Raw genomic sequence first — 21049 nt, 5'->3', positions numbered from 1 at the left:
TGCTAGAGGCTGGTATAATTCAACCGAGTCAAAGTTCTTTCTCTGCTCCAGTAGTATTGGTGCACAAGAAGGATGGATCATGGCGCATGTGTCCGGATTATAGGGAGCTCAACAAGCTCACTATTAAAGATAAGTTCCCCATTCCTGTCATTGATGAATTACTAGATGAATTGCATGGATCAATTTACTTCACCAAGTTGGATCTTCGTTCAGGATATCATCAAATCAGAATGAAGATTGAAGACATTCCAAAAACAGCATTTAGAACTCATGAGGGTCATTATGAATTTTTGGTCATGCCTTTTGGCCTTACCAATGCACCTTCAACATTTCAAGGTTTGATGAATTCAATTTTCAAACCATTCCTTAGAAAATTTGTGTTAGTATTTTTTGATGATATACTAATCTACAACAAGTCTTGGAAGGATCATGTTGAACATGTTGACAGGGTGCTACAACTATTGGAGGAGAAACAATTATATGCAAAAAGATCCAAATGTTTCTTTGGAGTCCAGGAGGTGGAATATCTGGGTCATATTGTATCTCATGAAGGAGTTAAGGTAGACCCTAGCAAAATTAAAGCCATTAAGGAATGGAAAATCCCCACATCCATAAAGCATCTGCGAGGATTTCTCGGGTTGACAGGGTATTATCGCAAGTTTGTTAAGAATTATGGGAGAATAGCAGCACCTCTAACAACATTATTGAAGAAAGATGTATTTTCATGGACTCCAAAAGCAACAAAGGCCTTTGAACATCTTAAAGAGGCAATGTGCCAAGCACCGGTCTTAGCTACACCGGACTTCACAAAAACCTTTATTGTGGAATGTGATGCTTCAGGAAATGGAATTGGTGTTGTTCTAATGCAAGATGAAAGACCCATTGCTTTTGAAAGTCGTCCAATCAAGGGAAAGTTTTTAAGCAAAGCTATTTATGAGAAGGAAATGTTGGCAATACTCCATGCACTTAAGAAATGGCGACCCTACCTAATGGGAAGACACTTCAAGGTAAAAACGGATCATGATAGCCTTAAATACTTTTTAGAACAAAGATTATCCTCTGAAGAGCAACAAAAGTGGGTCACAAAGATGTTGGGTTATGACTTTGAAATCATCTACAAAAAAGGAAAGCAAAATGTGGTGGCAGATGCACTCTCAAGAAAGGATGAGGATGTGGAAGCATTGTTGTGTGCCATTTCTATTATCCAACCAGATTGGATAAATGAAGCAAGGGAGGAATGGAAGAATGACGAAGAAGTGTGGGCACTTATTCGAAAGTTACAACAAGATTCCAGTACGTCTGATACATTTAGCTGGCAAAATGATTTGTTATGGTACAAAGATCGCTTATACCTCTGTAAGAATTCCCAGCTAAAACAAAAGATTCTTATGGAATTGCACACTTCTCCCTTAGGAGGGCACTCAAGATTTTTAAAAACTTACCACAGGGTTAAGAAGGAATTTTTTTGGGATGGCCTTAAATCAGATATTCAAAAGTTTGTGGCGGAATGTTTGGTTTGCCAACAAAATAAAGTTGAAACAATTAAGACACCGGGTCTATTACAACCTTTATCCATTCCAAGCCAACGTTGGGAGGAGGTTTCAATGGATTTTATCACAGGTTTACCCAAGTCTGAGGGAAAGAGTGTCATCATGGTGGTAGTTGACAGACTTACCAAGTATGCACACTTTTGTGCATTATCACATCCATTTAAAGCCAGTACAGTTTCTACTGCATTTATGGAAACAATTCAAAAGCTACATGGAAACCCAAAGATTATTGTAAGTGACAGAGATCCCATTTTCACTGGAAATTTTTGGACAGAATTATTTTCTTGTCTTGGTACTCAGTTAGCTCATAGCTCATCTTATCATCCTCAATCTGATGGGCAAACTGAGATAGTAAACAAATGTTTGGAAGGATATCTTCGTTGCTTTGTATCTGATAAACAGACACAATGGGTCAAATGGTTGCCTCTGGCTGAATGGTGGTATAACACTTCCTTCCATACAGCAACAAAAATGACCCCATTTATGGCACTTTATGGGTATCAACCACCATCCATCACATCATATTTAAGAGAAAATTCTAAGGTTCAGGCATGGAACATCACATCGAACATCAACAACAAGTCCTCCAACTCTTAAAGGATAACCTCGTGTTGGCACAGAATAGAATGAAACAACAGGCAGATCAACATCGCAGTGAAAGAAGTTTTGATGTAGGTGATTGGGTATTCCTACGGCTACAACCATATAAGCAAATGTCCCTCAAGCAAGCTAAGAAGGATAATAAATTATCACCAAAGTATTATGGTCTGTACAAGGTGTTGCAAAAGATTGGTACTATGGCATACAAATTGGAGCTTCCTGCAGCTTCTCGATTGCACCCAGTTTTCCATGTTTCATGTTTAAAGAAGGTTATAGGCGACAAGCTCCCAGTTCAAACAATATTTCCAGAACTTGACGAGGAAGGAAAATTTTTATTGGAACCGGAAGAAGTCATAGAAAAAAGAACTCGACAACTACGAAATCGATCAATTTCGAAGTATCTTATCAAGTGGAAGAACTTATCTGCTGAAGATTCCACATGGGAGGATGAGAATTTTATGCAGAAGTATCCAGAACTACTCAAGCGTTGAGGACAACACTTTTTTGAAGGAGAGGGGCATGTTGGGTCCCTATAATACTAGTGATTACCCCATTACTATTGTAGTTATACCCCTTATTAATATTGTTGTGCCCCTATTGCCCCCATATTGTTATTACTGTGCCCCATAGAATCCCTCTATTGTTATTTTTGTGGCTTTATATTATTATTGTTAGGTCGGCTGGATTATATTGTGACTCCTTAGACTCCTATATATAGAAAGGAGGTTTTGTCATTTGAATCATCCAAGAATTGTTCATTTATGTAATGTAAAGGAGGTTTCCCCCTCGAAGAGGCTGAATTCTAAGGCGTTGATCTATCTTTTCTATCTTTTCTTGAGCTGGTTTCATAACATTAAGATAAGTACTTTTAAGGTGGAGGATTTGATATATCTAGGGTTCATCGATGGTGCTACTAGACACACCTAAAACATTTCTTCCACGGCTTGGGTGATTTATTATCCATCCAGCCAGTTTTTGGTTTCAAGAGGCGTATGTATTAATATTTTTTTTTTCTAGGCAATACTAACTACTGATATATTAATATGTACAGCAAATACTTTACATCCAAGGAAGCTGGCTGCCCATGGCCCAAAGTGACTCCATGGGTGGCATTGACCATCTCATGAAATTGCCACGCAGGGCAATGTTAGCAAAAAGAGCAAAATGCATGACACTGAGAACTATCCGACTCACACTATGATAACCCACGCAGGGGCATCTTGAAACAGATTTGTGACAAAGACAAACAGTGACATTAACCAGATCTGCATGGCCTGTAGGCATAACCATGAATTGACAAAAGACAAACAGTAACATAAACCAGATACCAAACACACCACTTCGCACCCACTGTGTTCGTGATGACCGCGAGTAGGACTTAGTTACAAGACGCACACCTATCATAAGAAAAACACGAAATTGACAAGTAGCCAGACCCCAAAACCCGACATGAAAGGACCCAACCTGATAAAAGAAGGCAAAAGCACGAGAGCGTTGATGGGAGCTAGTCCTCGGACTCTTCCTCCATGATTCTGCGCCCGCCTTCTCCTTCAGAAGCGCTTTCCCCCATAGCCAGTGGACTCTGCGAAGGGGATGGCTGGTCATGGCCTCGAAATTGGGGGAGAGGCTGAAGACGTTCTCCTCCAGAAGTACCCGCAACAGTGGACGGTTCCCCCAAATGGAGCTTACCTTTGCCTCTCTCGGAGCTGGCCATCGAATTCGACTGCTCCCCCAGTGGGAGTTTCCCTTACCATGCTCTGTGCCGTCCTCCGCTAGAACCAGTGATGACCCCTCATCATCCTCCGCGGGAATTTTGGTGAAAAGCACAGAGATATGTGCGTTAATCCCTTCATTGTCCTCAGAGCTGCCCAGTGAGAAGATAACCGAGCCAAATGCTGGACGCCTGGGCTCCCCCTCAACGGAGCTGCTAACTTCCATGACTTGACTTGCAGGAATTGGGTTAGCTCCCATTCTTCTATAGCAATAAACACAACAACAGTGGTGATGAATGTCTGCTGCAGGTGGGCGGGAGGATTGTCCCCGCCCAGAACCTCTCCTGCAAGGCATTCTTTCGCGCACCAAGATAACCTCCCTTCCCTTGAGTTGAACACCGGAGCTTCGGTAAAGATTGCGAAACCCTTCCGCCGCTTGCTGCTTCCCAGATACAACCAGACGGAGCTCCAAAGAGCGTAAACACAGGCCAAGAGGCGCAGGGATGAAACCAAACTCACCCCAGCTCTCCACCACCCAATTGAAACATAGACTATGAACATTCCCTGAACCGCATTGTGCTGCCATCGCCAGCCAACGTTTGCTTTTATTCTCATAGCCAATTCTTGAGAAGTGACCCGCATTGAATGCGTTACTCAGGCCTGCCATCATCTCCAGCGGCTCCATTAAGGATGCCCTGAAGCCTCCCTTAATCCTATATTTCGACGGCCTGGGTCATTAATAGCCCAGTCCTCGTCACGTGGCTGCGTGTGCTTGTCATGTGGCACCGCTCCCTTCACTCCAAAGACACCCGCATCCGGGACCATTGCCTCTGCTAAGATTAGGCTTTGACAATCCTGGAGTTGCTGTCTGTTAACGATGATATTTGTATCTCCTGATAAGAGTGAATGATCAATCTCTGTTCCTATGTTAGCAAGGAGATCCGCAACTTTGTTGCCCTCCCGTTTTGTATGTGTGAAGGAGATGGCTCTAAAATTGTTGATCCTCTGTGCTACATCATTCAACCTTGCCTCGAGTCTCCAACTGGGCGCTACTTTCCTTGCATTCGAGCCGTTCTGTAGTCTGGTGGCCATATTGATAAGAATCTGTGAGTCCCCTTCGACAATTAGGGGTTGTAGGTTAAGAGTCTCTGCTTGCACCAGGCCTTGCCATAGACCTTCCAACTCTGCAGAGTTGTTAGTATCCCACCCTAAGTTTCCAAAATAGATCCGTATGGATTTGCCTTCAGAGTCCCTAATTATTCCTCCATAGCCTGCTGCCCCCGGGTTTCCTTTGGAGGCCCCATCGAAATTTAGCTTGAAAGAATTTTTGGGAGGAGCTTCCCATTGACAGTCGTTCCTGTTAATTGTGGTGGGAGTGATGCTGTTGAGAGAGTCAGGGGAAAGCTGCAGCTGCCAGTTGTCTAATATGTTGCGCTCGTTGTCAGTGGAAGGGAGGTCTTCCTTAGTCCAACTCTGTAGCGCCATGGTTTCTTGAATGTTCTTATGAATCCTGCTCCAGATTTCCTCTGCTGGTGAATGCTTGTCTCTGAAGATTCGCTGGTTGCGTTCCTTCCAGATGTTCCAGAGGATTATACCCGGGACGATGTTCCATAGATGGTTGAGGATCTTGCAGTTGAAGGGCTGCATTGGCCAGAGTCTTAAGGAATTGACGATGTCGCCCTCTCCCCTACAGCTTTTTTGACATCGGAAACTGGCCTTGTCCCATAGTAGCTTAGCCAAGGGGAAAGTGTCCAGGAGATGATTGAGAGTTTCTTCATTTTGAGAGCAATTCATGCAGATCGAGGGGCCAATAAAGTTCCGCTTCCGAAGCTTGTCCCAGGTGAGAATTCTTTTGTGACTTACCAGCCAAAGAAAGCAGGCGATTTTTGGCCAAGGTCCCAGCTTCCAGATCTTGCTCCACACAGGGTCAGGGGGAGAGGGAAAGTTACATAACAACCTGTAGGCTTCTGAAGTGGTGTAAGCCCCCTTAGGCAGGTAGCCCCATCTGAGAATATCCCTGCCATTATCTTGCCTTATCCTTCTTTTTTTAAGTTCGATCATGAGTTCTTCTTGCTGCTGCGTACCGGTATGGTGGAGGATTAGGTCACTCCTTTTCCATTTCCGAAAATTGTGCTCCATCTCTGAGGCCCAGAATTGATGAACTGTTTTTTGCTGTTGGTTTGGCTCATCAGGTATTAGCTCCGGGTGCAGTATATCTTGGAGTTTGGGCTGCTGGTTCCAGGCATCAGTCCAAAATCTCGCAGTGCGCCCGTTTCTAATTTCCCAGAAGCTGTGCTTCTGAATTAGCTGATGGTGTTGCTTGGCCGCATTCCATATTGTGGAACCTTTTTCAGTGGGGATGAAACGGATGAGCTCCTCTTGAGGACGACCTCCTGCGTACTTGGCTGTCCATACTTTCCCCCATGGCTTTTCTGGACTGGTGATCCATTGCCACCAGATCTTGGCATTCATTATGGAATTACTGTGTTCTGGATCCCTTAATCCAATACCACCCTTTTCTTTGGGCATGCAAACATTGGACCATTTCACTAATGCCCATTTGCGATTTGTAGCTGCGCTGCTCCATAGAAAATTGCGCTGTAGGTTTCTGATGCTTTTTAACACCCATTTAGGCGCAGCTAAAATAGAAAACAAGTACAGAGGCATAGCCTGCAAGACCGATTTGATGAGGACGATTCGGCTTGCTAAGTTAAGGGATCTGTGCGTCCATTGATTGAGACGATTTTCCAATTTCTCAAGAAGGGATCGCCAAGCAGGTTGCTTGAGGGCTGAAGCCGAAAGGGGAGCACCCAGGTATTTGGAGGGCAGAGAGGCCACTGGGAATCCCAAAATGCGAGAAACGGCAGTTTTGACTGAGGGCGGCGTATGAAAGAAAAAAATCTGTGATTTAGCGCAATTGATGTGCATGCCAGAGGCCTCCGAGAAGTCTAGAAGGAGGGATTTAAGGCGGCGGGCTTCTTGGGCAGAGGGATACCCAAAAAGCATCGTATCGTCGACAAACTGATGGTGGGAGGTGGCTGGGGAGTTATGCACAGAGATGCCTTTGATCTGATGAGAGTGGAGGGCTTGCTTGATGAGCCGCCCTAATCCTTCTGCCATAAGGACGAAGAGAAAGGGGGAGAGGGGATCTCCTTGGCGAATACCTCTAGAAGGATTGAAGGGACGGGAGGGGATGCCGTTGACGAGAATAGAGAAATGAGTGGAGGTGATCATGTTCAGGATCCAACGGATCCAGGGAGCGCAGAAACCATAAGCTTTTAGCATCTCATGTATGTAATTCCAGCTTAATTTGTCAAATGCCTTGGAGAGGTCGAGTTTGAGAAGCATACCTGATTGCTTTGAATGCTTGAGGGAGTGAATGATTTCGTGAGAGAGCAGGATGCCGTCCATTATGTGCCTTCCTTCCACGTACCCTGACTGTTCCGGGGAGATGAGCCCAGGGAGAAGAGGTTTCAGACGGTTTGCTATGACTTTTGAAATTACTTTGTATATAACATTGCAAAGCGCAATGGGCCTGAATTTGTCCGGGGTGATGGAGTCCTCCTCCTTGGGAATGAGAGTTAAAAAGGTAGCATTGAGAGAGGGCAAGAGCCAGCGCGTTGCCCTGGATTCTTCAACTATCTGCCAGACCTCCTCCCTTAACATGTCCCAGAAAGAGTGGAAGAAGGTGGTTGAAAAGCCGTCTGGCCCTGGGGCCTTGCCCTCCTTTAGCTGCTTCATTGCATCATCCACTTCCTGAGGCAAAATGGGGCGCATAAGGAGTTCATTTTGTTCCGCCGAGATGATTTTTGGAATGTTGCTCGTGATTTTGCGAATGGCCTGTCGCCGATCTTCTCTTCCGTCCTGATGAATCTGCTTGAAGTGGTTTAGGAGTTCCTCTTCAATCCCCTCATGGGTTTCCACTCTTTCCCCTGACTGTTTTTGGATGAAGGGGATGTTGTTGTGGATTCTTCTTTGCACCGTAGTTCTGTGGAAGAATTTAGTGTTACGCTCCCCCTCCTTCAGCCATCTGACCCTTGACTTTTGTTTCCAATAAATCTCTTCCTGCTTTCTTCTGTTGTCCAGCTGACTATGTATGAGGCGTTCCTGCTCCAAACTGGCTTCAGTGTGCCCTTCCATTATAACCCTTTGGTGAAGAGTCTCCAGGTCCTGAGTGAGCTTTTGCTGCGCCTGGAAAATGTTGCCGAAGATTTCCTTGTTCCATCGTTTCAGGTGATTTTTAAGAAAACGAAGCTTTTGCTGGAATTGGAACATCTTAGATCCTTCAGGGGGGATGAAGGCGGCCCAAATGGATTTCACAAAATTCTTGAAAGTGGGATGCGTGAGCCAAAAACCTTCAAAACGAAAGGGGCGTTTGTTTGTGTTACCTGGCCGTTGCCATTGAAGTGCTATTGGCCAGTGGTCCGATCCAGAGTGAGCAAGGACAGCTGCTGAGAAGTCCCCTCCTAGGTGGACTGCATTGTCAGAGAGGAGGAAGCGGTCCAATTTTGAGGCGATTTGGTATTTGCCTGATCTTCGGTTACTCCATGTGAAGGTGCCGTTACAGAACGGCATGTCTATGAGGGAGGTTGCTTGAATGAAGTCCCGGAAGTGACAGTCTTCATGCTCCAATCTGCGCTTGCCTCCTAGCTTCTCGTCAGTCTTCGTTATCATGTTGAAGTCCCCTGCAACCATCCAAAGCGGATATCTTCTGCTGTTACTGAGGGCTTCTATTGTATCAAGAAGCGCTATCTTGCTTCCCGAGTCTTGTGGGAAGTAGACATTTGACAGGTTACCATAGACATTGGTACCCAAGATGTGGAAGGTCGCCTGAATAAGGTGATGCGTTGCGTGGAAGTCGGAAAGGGATACCGCCTGCGTATTCCAAGCAATCGCCAGACCCCCAGAGGCTCCTGAGGCGTCTACAGCTACCGATCTACACCCAGGCCAGGCTTTTGAAAGAATGCTGCCTAGCGTTGTACTGTTGCACTTTGTTTCTTGGAGAAAGCACATTTGTGGTTTTTCCATTCTGATCATATGTTTTAACATCCTAAGTTTTCCGGGGCTGTTAAGCCCTCTTATATTCCATGAAACCAGCTTCATCATTAACTATTGATGGAGGGTTTGTAGTACTTTGTTAGCTGTGCACATCTGCCTGAATCCACCAGGATTTTCCCAATCTCTATTGTCCTTTGCAAATCTGTCTTTCTGCCTCTCTTCTTTGGATTTTTTGAGTGCGGACTTCCGTCCCATTGGCTGCCTGATTGTATTCCCAGTTGACTTTGATAGTAGGCTCGGGAAATGACCATTTCGAGCTTGTTGAGTGCTAGTTCTGGTATCTTATCGAAAGCTTGTTTATTGCAGGCTATTTCCAGCTCTATGATGTCTAATCCGTGCAGATCAATACTCTCGGGTTCTTCTTCCATGTTTTGCACTTGATCTCCTTCTTCCGAAATGTTCTCTGGGTTCTGGGGGCTCTCCCGTATCCCTTCGCCTTCCATTTCTTTGCTGATTTCAGTAGATTCTTTCCGATCCCGATGGAGAATGGAGGGAGATAGGAATGGAGTGGGAGAATTGGGGGGGTGAGGTCGAGGAGGAGAAGACGAGGAGGACGGATGATCAGGTTGAGCAACAGCTGCGTGCGGAATGGTCTCTGGGTCTTTGCCAAGAATGTCAAAACTGTTCTTGGTTACTGGGCCATGAGGCTTGGAGGTCTGGGGGTATGACCCATTAGGGGTTTTTCTGTGAGAGCGCCTCCTGCTGGCGACTTTGGTAAAGCCATCCTGAGCAGGGGGAACAGAGGAGCTTGGGAGACTGGATTGGGCATTTTGAGGACAGTCTCTAAATAGATGCCCAAGGGTATGGCATTTTCGACATCGGAAGGGAACATGCTCGTAATCAAGAGGCTGGATCCATTCCTCATCCCGGTGGGAAAGAGTGACTGAATTAGGAAGGGCTTCATTGAGGCGAATAAAAACACAGATTCGGGCATAGGAAATGTACTTACGGGTCTTGGTTTCTTCGGATGATCTGATATATTCTCCCACCCCATTTCCTATTCCTTTGAGAGCATCCTCCTCCCAATATTCATCTGGGAGGGAGTATAACCTGATCCAGACAGGCGCCAAGGTTAGGTCCTCCTTGTCTGGGTTGAATCTGGGGATCCAATCTCTCAGATAGAGCCCAGCCGAGTTGAAAAAGTATGGCCCTCCCACTAATATTCGGTGCTTGTCCTCCAGGCAATAGAAGATAGCTGTGAAGAAACCCTTCGGTCCAAGCTGGAGCGTAACATCCCCTTTTGGTTTCCATTTCGCCGCTATCCATCCGTATAGGGCCTTCTCAGTGGGCCAAAACCCTATGAACTTCCCTATGATGGCATGATCCCGCATGAACTCGATTCTTGCATCTATCTTGTCTCCTGGCAGTTCGATTCGTGGTCTTTCCTTGGCCACTGGTCTACAAGTTGATGAGGTGACCTTCTGACCGTTTTCAGGCATGTCAGTACCATTCTGGGCAATGCCTTCCTCCCCCCTGCAATTTTCGTTACCCTTGTTGCCAGCCTGGGGAGTTTTCCCTCTGTTCAGAATCTCGCTATCCACTGACCCGAAGACAACACTGTGCGCCGGATCGTGCTGCGACGGGGAGGGCCCTGACGCCCCCCCCAGCGGCTGAGCCATTGTGAGGCCCTGGTGCGTTGCAGTTCTGTACCTCTGGACCGATTCTGTTACTGCGGAGAAGAGCTTGGCTGAGGCGCTGTCGGCGCCGTCGCAGAAACGTTCAGATCGCTAGCTAAACCCTAGCAGAGCCGATCCCCATATTCTGCAGTGTTATTGGTACACTCAAATTCCAATTTACATGATAACATGGTTTTTCCCCCTCTGGACTAACTAAAATCACTTCAAGAGATTAGATACTTCTTGGAAGATCTAGAATTAAGAGAGATGTCGCGTATGTATTAATATTGCTTCAAACAATGTTTCTTAATATATTATTGTCATTAATTTACCATATGAGCCAATATCTCTTGGTATTGATTCGTTAGTAGTATAATTGGATTCACAACTGGTGGTAGCTGAATTAAATAACATCTATCGTGTTAGAGATCTTGTTATAGATCCATTTGGGCACATCACTCCCATCATTCAGATAAGTACTTTTAAGGCTCATCAAACCCTAATCCAATTGCTACATGCCCTAGACAAGTCATCACTTTGAATGCCTCCTTCCCCGAGAGATTTTTTCCCTGAAGTGCTCCAGAAATGCCTCCTTGAGGGACCAGTGTAGCCTTGGTCAAGGGTAAGTGCACTTAAGGGTAGGTAGGCCCATGTTAGGGTGTTTTCCAGAGCACTTAGGGCCCACTTTGACCTGCGTTGGGAGAGATTGAGTGAAATCATCAGAGGGTTCTTGAAATATTCTTATCTTCTGGAGCCATATAGAGTATTCCCACACTTATCATCTCATATGAGCTCGAAATTGGATAGGGAATGAGTTAAGTAACCTCCTATCCTCTCATCCCTTCCTCCATGGAAACTAAATCTAAGTTTGGAAGGCCATTCACTACCCTCATTTATGACCAAGCCACCATCATTTTCCTATAAATTGAGCAATCATCTAAGTGATTAGGGGCTAGAATTTGAGAATTTGTAAGGAGATATTATTGATGTGAGGTTTGAGATTGTAAACAAATATTGTTATGCGACTGAAGTGTTGTGCTTCTGATGTGATGTTCAATGGAATCGAAGCTAGAAGAGTGACAATGGATCAGACATCATGGTTGTAATTCTTCCTTATACTTAATAAAGTTGTTTACACCTTCTCCCATATTCTTGTCTTTATGTATGATAATTATATGTGTAAATTATTTCGATTCCATTTTCTTATAGTAGATAGATATCTTGCTTTGATTGGTTTTTGTCCTTTGTTTATGATTGCAGGTACTTGTAGGGAAAATTAAGTTCGAGAAGGAGTGAAGGGAGCCATACAAAAGAGATAAAGGGAAAGTAAAAGATAACAAGTAGGTCCCTTGTCTTATTTATCTTCTATAGAAAAAGGTTAAGCGCTTTAAATCTATTGTTCTAGGTGTAGCTACCCACCTACAGAAATTGTGTTTATCTGTAGATGAAAAATTCCACATAACAAATTGGTGACTCCACTAGAGAATGATCATTGTTCTAGGTAATTTACCTTCATCCTAGTACACCCTAGTAGACTTTACTTGCTTCCATTGATCTTGTTTCATCCTTTTTGAAGTGTTTTTTGGTAAAAATTATGCATACAAGCCACTAGGATGCCCTCTCTGGCACCAGCGCAGGTATGGTCAAGAGATAGAGCACTACAGAGAACCCTTGGCTTGAGGACAGTGCTCTGAAGTGCACTATCTCCCATTCAAGGCTATGCTGATCCTCCTTAGGTCAAAAATCCATCCTTTGACTTGATTTTTCCCAAATTTCCTATTGTTTTTGCTTGTTGAATGATCAATGATTGTTATGTCTCTGAAATCAATTTGTGTTTCCTTTGCTAGCCCTACTTTGTCCTTCATTGTTTAATGTTTCTTAAATGATTTCTTTATCACTATAAATTCATTGTCAAAGTTAGTTTATAGTCTATTAATATTTTTTCAAAATGAAGTGTCATAAAAGTCTTCATTTCTTGCAATATGGAACTGTCGTAAAGTCTTCGTTCTTGCAAAAAGATTGATTGATTATATGTGCATTAGTTTCCTTTTCTTCATCACAAAAGTAATGGAATTGAAAAGAAAAATAAGAATTGTGCATTGAAAGAATTTGTGTGTGCTCATAGGAATAGTTCAGGGAAATTTCATTATATGAGTTCTTCGTTCTTCGATTACAAGAATCTGATTGCTCTATCCCTACTAGCTAAGGTTTTCCTTGTCAAAATTGAATGAAAAGGATGCGTATCATATTAGTTGCATTCTAGGAATTTCAAATACATCACATGGTGAACCTTGAAAGGAAAATTATTAATCAAGATCAACCTAAAACATAGCAGCTATCGCTAACTTGTCTGTGTTGTGTGTGGAGCCTAATTATCTTCTGCATTCAAAGGTTTCAGTCGAATGTATACCCCAGGAAGACTGTACACCCGTCCACGCGGGGGGGGGGGGGGGTGCGGGGGGGACTTGTCCCCCCTACAGGGGTCCGCAGGGGCTAATCCCCCCTGCTGGGGGGTTTGGGGGCTAGCCGTCCCCCGGCGGGGGTTCGGGGGCAGCGCCCTTGAAGCTAAAAATAGATGTAAAATTGCCTTGTAAAAGTCTAGTAATTTCTAGTCAATCTCGGCCATTCATTAGGCGGATGATTTGATGGTAGAAGTTATGTTTAATTTAGGGATTTTTACCCTAGAAGGAAACCCCTCACTATATATGACGAAATTGTACCGCGTCCATATAGATCTGTATTCTAAGTGAGGAAGAGAGAGGAGATTGAGAGCAAAGAGGGCGTTACAGCAGATCTGTTGTAGGTTGTATCTCTTCAGTTTGTTGGATAATATAATAAAAGAAGGACTGGTTGTTTCTCCGTGGATGTAGCCCAAACTGGGTGTACCACGTATATCTGTGTCTCTCTTGTTTTATGCATTTTCTTTGTTTATATTTTTGCAGTATTTTATGTGTTCCATTGCTCCGTAACATATAATTTTCTAATAGTCTACGATACATTTCGAGTGTGATAGCTCAATCCACGTATGTGAGTATATCATAGCTCGTCCACATACCTTCTGATATATGGAGCAGTGTTACAGTACGTAAAGTATAAAGGAATGCTCTCACTATGCGGTTTCGCATTAGACAATGCTAATATGGATTGGTCCTCCACATACTTTTGGGTATATATGGGAGGACAAAAATAGGTTTCTATCCATCCTTAGGTAACCGAGTCAGGCACCTTGTACACTTTGACACACCAAACACATAATTTGGGGAGATTTCCTGCCCGTACTTCGCGTTTCACAGGGAGGTATTCTGCAGTTCACGTATTCTTGGTAAACCTTTTTTCCTAGCTTACCCCTTTTTGTTTATTTCTTTTTTGTAATAAAAACAATTAGCACTCATGGAGGAAAATCAACCCTTACCCCATCCTTCACGGAGAGCAGCGAGTAAACCACCTTTATTGCCCAAAGCTTCACCCATCCGGTCAAGGCGGTCTCATTTGAATGGATCCAATACTTCACAAACTTCTGGTTCATCATCTGAATTACTAGAAAAACCTATACTAGTAAGTATTGTTACCCCAGTTACTCCTACAGTTACTGGCGCATCTGTTACTGAAGTGGAATGTCCATAATTACCTGAGGAAACTAGAACTGAATATAGTGAAATGGTAACCCAAGTTGTTCAACAACAAGTTGATTCTCAACCTAAAGTTGTTCAACAAGAAATTACTTCTAAACCTGAATTTTTTCAACCAGAAGTTAATCCTCAACCTATCATTGTTCAATCAGAAGTTACTTCTGAACCAGAAGTTGTTCAAGAAGCCTAACCTGAACTTGTTCTTTTACCAAAACATTTGGATCTTGAGGTTACACAATCAGAAGTTGTTAGCTTACTGGAATAATATCGACTGGTACATCCTCAGACATCCATAACTATCGAGACTTCCTCTTTACCTCAGCAACAAATACCAAAAATCTATTATGGACCTGACAGTGAAATTCTTCCACCTAGTTTGATTTCGATAGAAGAGGAACCTAAGGTAGAATCACACAGAACTCCATTCCATTTTGGAACTGAACTTTATCTGTATCCTCATACTCCTCATTTTACTACTCCTTTTGATCTTGATTACTTTCAGACACCCATTGATTTGTTAGGGAATTTATTTGGACATTTGACTATGGTAGAGTCAACATCTTAGACCGTACCATTTGTTATGGCTACGATAGAATCTTCTGTCGTAACCTCTTCAATGTTTACTATGACACCTAAGTGACACTTTTATGGTGTTATGTCCATCCCATTGGGTTACCAATCTTTATCAGGAACCCACTTAGGTGTTGCTTCTAGCCCTTGGTCTTCACCAATGTCCTCTACCAGAATTTTATCTGGTTCTTCATTAACAGATACCAAACAGCTTGACCCATCAAGTTCATATCAAGCTAGTTCACCTAGTTACTTTCTTATGTATCCACTTTACACTTTACTACCCCCATACGGAGAGCAATATGCACATTCTCCTTATCCTCCATTTTCTGGGGGACAACCATATGTCAGTATGCCATCGTCTTTAGGTCAGCCTAGAATGATTGTCTGTCAGTGGCAGCCAACAATGCCCATTCAACTTAGGCTTATGTATCCATCACAACCTATGCAATCTGTCTCATCTATACCTACAATGCCTATTGTTACACCTTTACCGCAATCACAAGCTCAGATTGTTGTACCTCAACCTGCAAGCTGGTCCTTCAACCTCAAACCCCCAAGTTTCAGGTGTACAGATTCATCCTTCTCATGTAGTTTTACAACAACCACTTGTGACTAGAGTCCAACAACCTCAGGCTAGTTTACCTTTTACTGGAATGACTCAAACATACATTAGTTTTGTGTATTCACAACCTGGTCAAGCTTACATTGGCGGGAAACAACTGTTAAATCAACAATTGTTGTATCAACAACAATAAAAGTTGCTTCAACAACCTTGGCAGCCCCAATATCAACATTAGCAATTCCAGCAATACAAACCTCAAGCTGGACTTGGTCAACAAGCCTATGTTTGGTTTGGTAAGCAACAAGTTTATCCAGGTCTTGGTCAGCAAGCTTATGCTTGGTTTGGACAACAATAAATGTATCCTGGTTCTCAACAACAACCTTATGTCAGATTTTCTCAACAAACTTACCCTTATCAAGGTTACTAGCAAAAAATGCATTATGCTGGTATGCAAAGGCCTATTTCTCAAGAAATCCCATCTTGTCATGGATATTCTCAACCTAACCTCAATAGACAGTTTCCTTTCATTGTGACACTTGAATTACCAGATTTAAACTAGCTCACCAATGACCCAATTCTTTATGCACCTTGGTGGTCGGTGATTCCTCATAAATTACCTTACGATGTTTCAAAATTCAATGGAAACCCTAGAGAGGACCTGTCCAACCATGTCATGACTTTTCATTTATGGTGTTCATCAAACTCCTTGAATGATGATTCAGTTAAACTATGTCTTTTCCAGAGAACACTTACTGGTCCGGCTGTGAAGTGGTACATTGAGTTACCACAAGCTTCTTTTGGTAACTTCACTACCTTAGCTACCACTTTTTTAACCCACTTCCAGTTACCCATACTATATGAGACTGAACGAAACTATTAACAAACTTTAAACAAACTACTACTACTCATATCTCTGATCATCTTCATGAGTGGAGTCGTCGTCGCTGAATGGTTAAAACTTATGTTCCTTACCAACTCTTCGTTGAATAGTTTATAGAATCTTTATGCCATATATCACTGAGGATGTGGCAAAAGGTTGATTTGTCACTGAAGAGCAAGTAATGGCTCATGCCCAACATTTGGAATTAATTTATACACAGTCTGGCACGCTCCATGACAAGATCCCGAATGCACCCTGACTAGCTTTCACTGTTCCTCCTCCACCATCGAGTAAGGACTCTCATTCTGGTGATGGTGTGATTGGTTCATCGAGCACAAAAAAGGCAAGTAGACCATTTTGTCAAACACTTACCATTTCCAATCAAACTACAAATGCACCTGATAACACTCTTGCTTTCGAAATCAATGCCATGTTATCTGACAAAGGCAAGAATGAAAAGCAACCAAGAAGCAAGAATAAGGAGAAAAACAAGAAGAAAAAAAATAATTCCCTTCACGGGAAATCATCTGATTCCTCTCCTTCAGCTAGGAAACCTCGTTACCCATGTTTTATCTGTAACAATGAGGATTTTACGCAACATGGTCATCACCGCTCTGAAGTCTCAAAGCTTCTGAAGACTTCTAATACATTCGTGGTATTGATTGGTCCTTTTCCAAAACTGGAGACAAATATGGTTGCTACAAACCAGGCTTCCACTTCCCAAATGCTTATGCTATCCACCTCTAAGCCTAAATTTGAAGTTTTGGTGTCAACACAAAGATTATGTAAATCAACTGTAATTGTCAAATAACCAGGTTGATCAACCTAACTCTTCGACTTCAACTTTATCCGATCCTATTCCACCACCTATTGCATCATAGTTAAAAATAAAACCACCTAAGGGAGTTGTACATAAATCCACATTTAATTCCTGAGCTCAAGCTGCACAAAATTATAACATAGTAGAAGATTTTTCTTACTCACCTTCTTCTATGTTGACGCTCGAGGTGCTTCAAAATTATCCCTACCAAAAGCAGGCTTTTTTGTCAGCAATTGGTGGAATTGATCCAACTGATTCCAATCTTGTTGTTTCCAACCATGTGGTTTATACGCCACAGTTACCAGCGCAATTAGCATTCCCATTTCAAGTAAATTCCTTGAATAAACTTATTCACCGAACAATTATTGACAAGGGGGCATCTACTTGTATTATGTCTATGAATTTTGGGAAAACACTTGGCTCACCACCTTTGTCACATTCACCAACAACATTGAAATATTTTGACAGTTGCACATATATGCCTTGTGGAATATTGAGTAGTCTGCAAATCAAACTAGGAGGCAAAACAATAACTATTGAAGTTGAGGTTGATGTTGGACCCCTTGACTACAACATTTTGCTAAGAACACTGTGGGTTTATGCTATTGTTGTTGTGGTTTCAATTTACTTTCATATGATTGCATTCCCTTATAAGGGTGGAATCATAGTTATCGACCAACTCACCTTCTTCGCCTCTAATTCACAGGCTATTGGAAGCATTCTATTAGTGCACAAACCCCCACTATCTCTTCAAAACATTGGTATAGGTCTCTTCAAGTATCCTTCCCTAATGGGTACGTTTTCACTACCATCACCATCAAAATTGACGGAAGTGGCAAAAGTTGAGACTTGCAACATGATATCTTCCACTTCATCTGACTTAAGGAAGATTACCAATAGTTCTGAAGTTGATAGTAATAATGAAATCATGCTGCTAAACCCTATTGACCCTGCATAGCAATCAATCTTTTTTGCTTGTCCGGCAAACCCAAGTCCATCTTCACCAATTGTATGGATAGATCGTTCATTAGAATATGATACTTCCTCTGACCCTTTTTCATGTATATTTTCTATTGATGAAGGAATCGTCCAATCAATGATGATGGAAGAAGAACCATGGGAAGATTATCATCATCATTCCCATCTTCCAGATCACATAAAATATTTTTCAAATGAACTTAATCATCCTTCAGTTGGTGGTTTCGTTTCAAATTTTGTTTTCATAGATGTAGTAGATTCCGAGCGAAACCTGTCAAATATTGAAGAAACAATTTCTATCAATATTTCGACCAAACCTAACATTATAGAAAAAATTCATGTTGGAAAATCTTGTTCTCCACTAGAACTTGATATTTATCGTGCTCTCTTTCGTGAATTCTGAGATATATTTGTATGTTCATATGAGGAGATGCCAGGAATTGACTCTAGTATAGTTGAACATGAAATCAAAATGTATCCTGATGTCAAACTAGTGTGACAGTGCCTCCATCCTATTCATCCAAAGAAGGTTGCTACCATTAAAACAAAAGTTGAAAAACTTTTTCATGTTGGTTTCATTTATTGTGTTCCTCTTACTGATTGGGTTTCCAATATTGTTCTTGTCATGAACAAACAAGGACAATACGAGTGTGCGTCGATCATAGGGAAGTTAATCAGGCTTTTCCAAAAGACAATTATCCTACTCCCTTTATCAACCATATTATTGATGAATGTGCCAAATGTGAAATAATCTCATTCATGGATGGATTTTCTTGCTATAATCAGATCAATACCCACCGGAGGACTAATATAAAACTGCTTTTATTTGTCAATGGAGCACATTTTCTTACAGGAAACTCCATTTTGGTTTCAAGAACATAGGGGAAACATTTAAGAGGGTGACGAATTACGTCTTCCAAGAAATCAAACATATTGTTCAACCATACCTTGACGATTTTTCTACTCATTCACAAAAGCGGATTGATCACCCGCGGCATTTGAGAGCTATATTTTTACAGTGACGACACTACAAAATACAAATCAATCCACACAAATGTGTGTTTTGTGTTGGTTCTCATCATTTTCCTAGATTCATAGTGTCTAAGGAAGGAATTAGACTCAACCCACTTAAGGTTCAAGCAATTCTTGACTTGCCTCCACCTTCAAATTTACTATAGCTATAGAGACTCCAAGGGAAGGCTAACTTTCTCAGGAGGTTCATTCCAATTATGCTGAAATGGCTAAAGGATTTACTCGTCTATTGAAAAAGGGGATACCCTTTCATTGGGACCAGGTTTCGCAAGCTTCCTTTGATTCTCTTAAAGATACCTTGATTACAACCTCATTAATTATTCCCCGAATTATCAAAATGACTACTTCTTGTATCTCGCCACTCTAGGTACAACCATTGGAATGGTTTTATTCTAAGAAGAAGATGGGATTGGAAATCTGATATATTATTTGAGTCGCAATCTCAATGATAAAAAATTGAAGTATTCTTACGTCAAAAGGTTAGCTCTGGCTATTTTTCAATCTGTACAGAGATTTTGCCACTATATCATGCTCTGAAAGACCACTGTCATTTCATATTGCAACCCTATGACATATATTTTGCCACATCAATTGTTGGGGGAAATACTCAAAATGGATCATCATTTCACAAGAATTTGATTTGGAATTCATCATATCCAAATCAAAGAAATCTTTTGCTTTCACCGATATTGATTGTGACCTTCCCTCAAATACCATTGATTCAACTTCAGATGCATCAATTCTAGATGAGTCTCTGTTCTTGATTTCTTCATCTTACTTGTGGTATGGAGATATACTAATTTATCTACACACTCAAACTTTCTGGCCTGATACCTCTCTCTTGTAAAGTGACATATCTGATACCAAGCCAAAGATTATCTGATCATTGGTGACACTCTTTACTGTCGTGGTATCGATATGATTTTACTAAGGTGCCTCACTCATGAGGAAGCCGAGAAAGTTTTGAATGATTGTCATTCTGGTGCTTATGGTGGACACTTATCTGGTTATTCTACCACGCAGAGAATTTTCTGTGCTGGTTACTTATGGCCTTCCATATTCAAATATTGCATTATTCACATCAGAAGTTGTCATGCATGCCAGATTTATGACCATAAAGCTATTTTACCACATGCACCATTACATCATGTCATCGCTGTTGGAACATTCACAAAATGGGGCATTGACTTCATGACATGTAACCCCACCTCGGCCAGGGGGAATGGTTATATTATAGTTGCCATTGACTATTTCACAAAATGGGCAGAGGCAATGCCAACATTAAACAACAGTGGCGAGACGGCTGCACTTTTCTTTTTCAACCACGTGATTTCCAGGTTTGGTGTACCACAGGCTATAGTTACAGATCATGGGCCGCATTTTCACAATCACATGATGAGTGAGTTAACTACCAAGTTAGGACTTTCACATGATAGTTCTACTCCTTATTATCCGTAAGTGAATGGATAATTTGAGACCATCAACAAAGTCCTGAAGCGAATGCTTCAAAGAATTATAGGGGTTCATAAATGAAACTGGCATTTAATCTTGTACTCTTCCTTGTGGGCATATCAAACCTCAGTGAGAAATGAAACTGGATTAACACCTTTTCAATTGGTGTATGGTCTAGAGGCAATCTTGCCGATACAATGTGAAATTTCATCTCTTAAACTCATGATTGACCTGTTACCCGACACTTCTGATGAAGAAGTGCGTTTCTTAGGATGAAACCCGTTGTGAAGCCACATTGGCTAACAAAGCACATAAGAAATGAATCAAGGCGTAATACGACAAAAATTTCAAGCCTCACATTTTCTTGGAAGGAAAACTAGTCTTGCTTTATGATCAGGAAGCTAAGAAACTTGGAGCAGGAAAATTTGAACCACTATGGATGGGAACTTACATTGCGAAGCGTGTTTTGGCAAAAGGTACCTACAAGTTGGTGGATTATGATGGAATTCCATTATCGGAGCCTCGAAATAGGTTGTACCTCAAACATTACTATGGTTAATTGAGTGTAGTAAAATCATTGTATATAT

General features: G+C 42.0%; 1 pseudogene; it reads right to left on the bottom strand.

Moving 5' to 3' along the window:
• LOC149145241 (magnesium-chelatase subunit ChlH, chloroplastic-like) overlaps window positions 1–4547 on the bottom strand; it is an 89739-nt pseudogene extending 85192 nt beyond the window's left edge.
• Window positions 4548–21049: the final 16502 nt, after the last annotated feature.

Source organism: Pinus tabuliformis, chromosome X (assembly GCF_031772625.1).
Source record: "Pinus tabuliformis cultivar Carrire ecotype Pingquan chromosome X, CPIR1, whole genome shotgun sequence".
Lineage (NCBI taxonomy): Eukaryota > Viridiplantae > Streptophyta > Pinopsida > Pinales > Pinaceae > Pinus > Pinus tabuliformis.
Note: the sequence above shows the minus strand (reverse complement) of the source record. Positions and strands in the feature narration are given on the sequence as shown.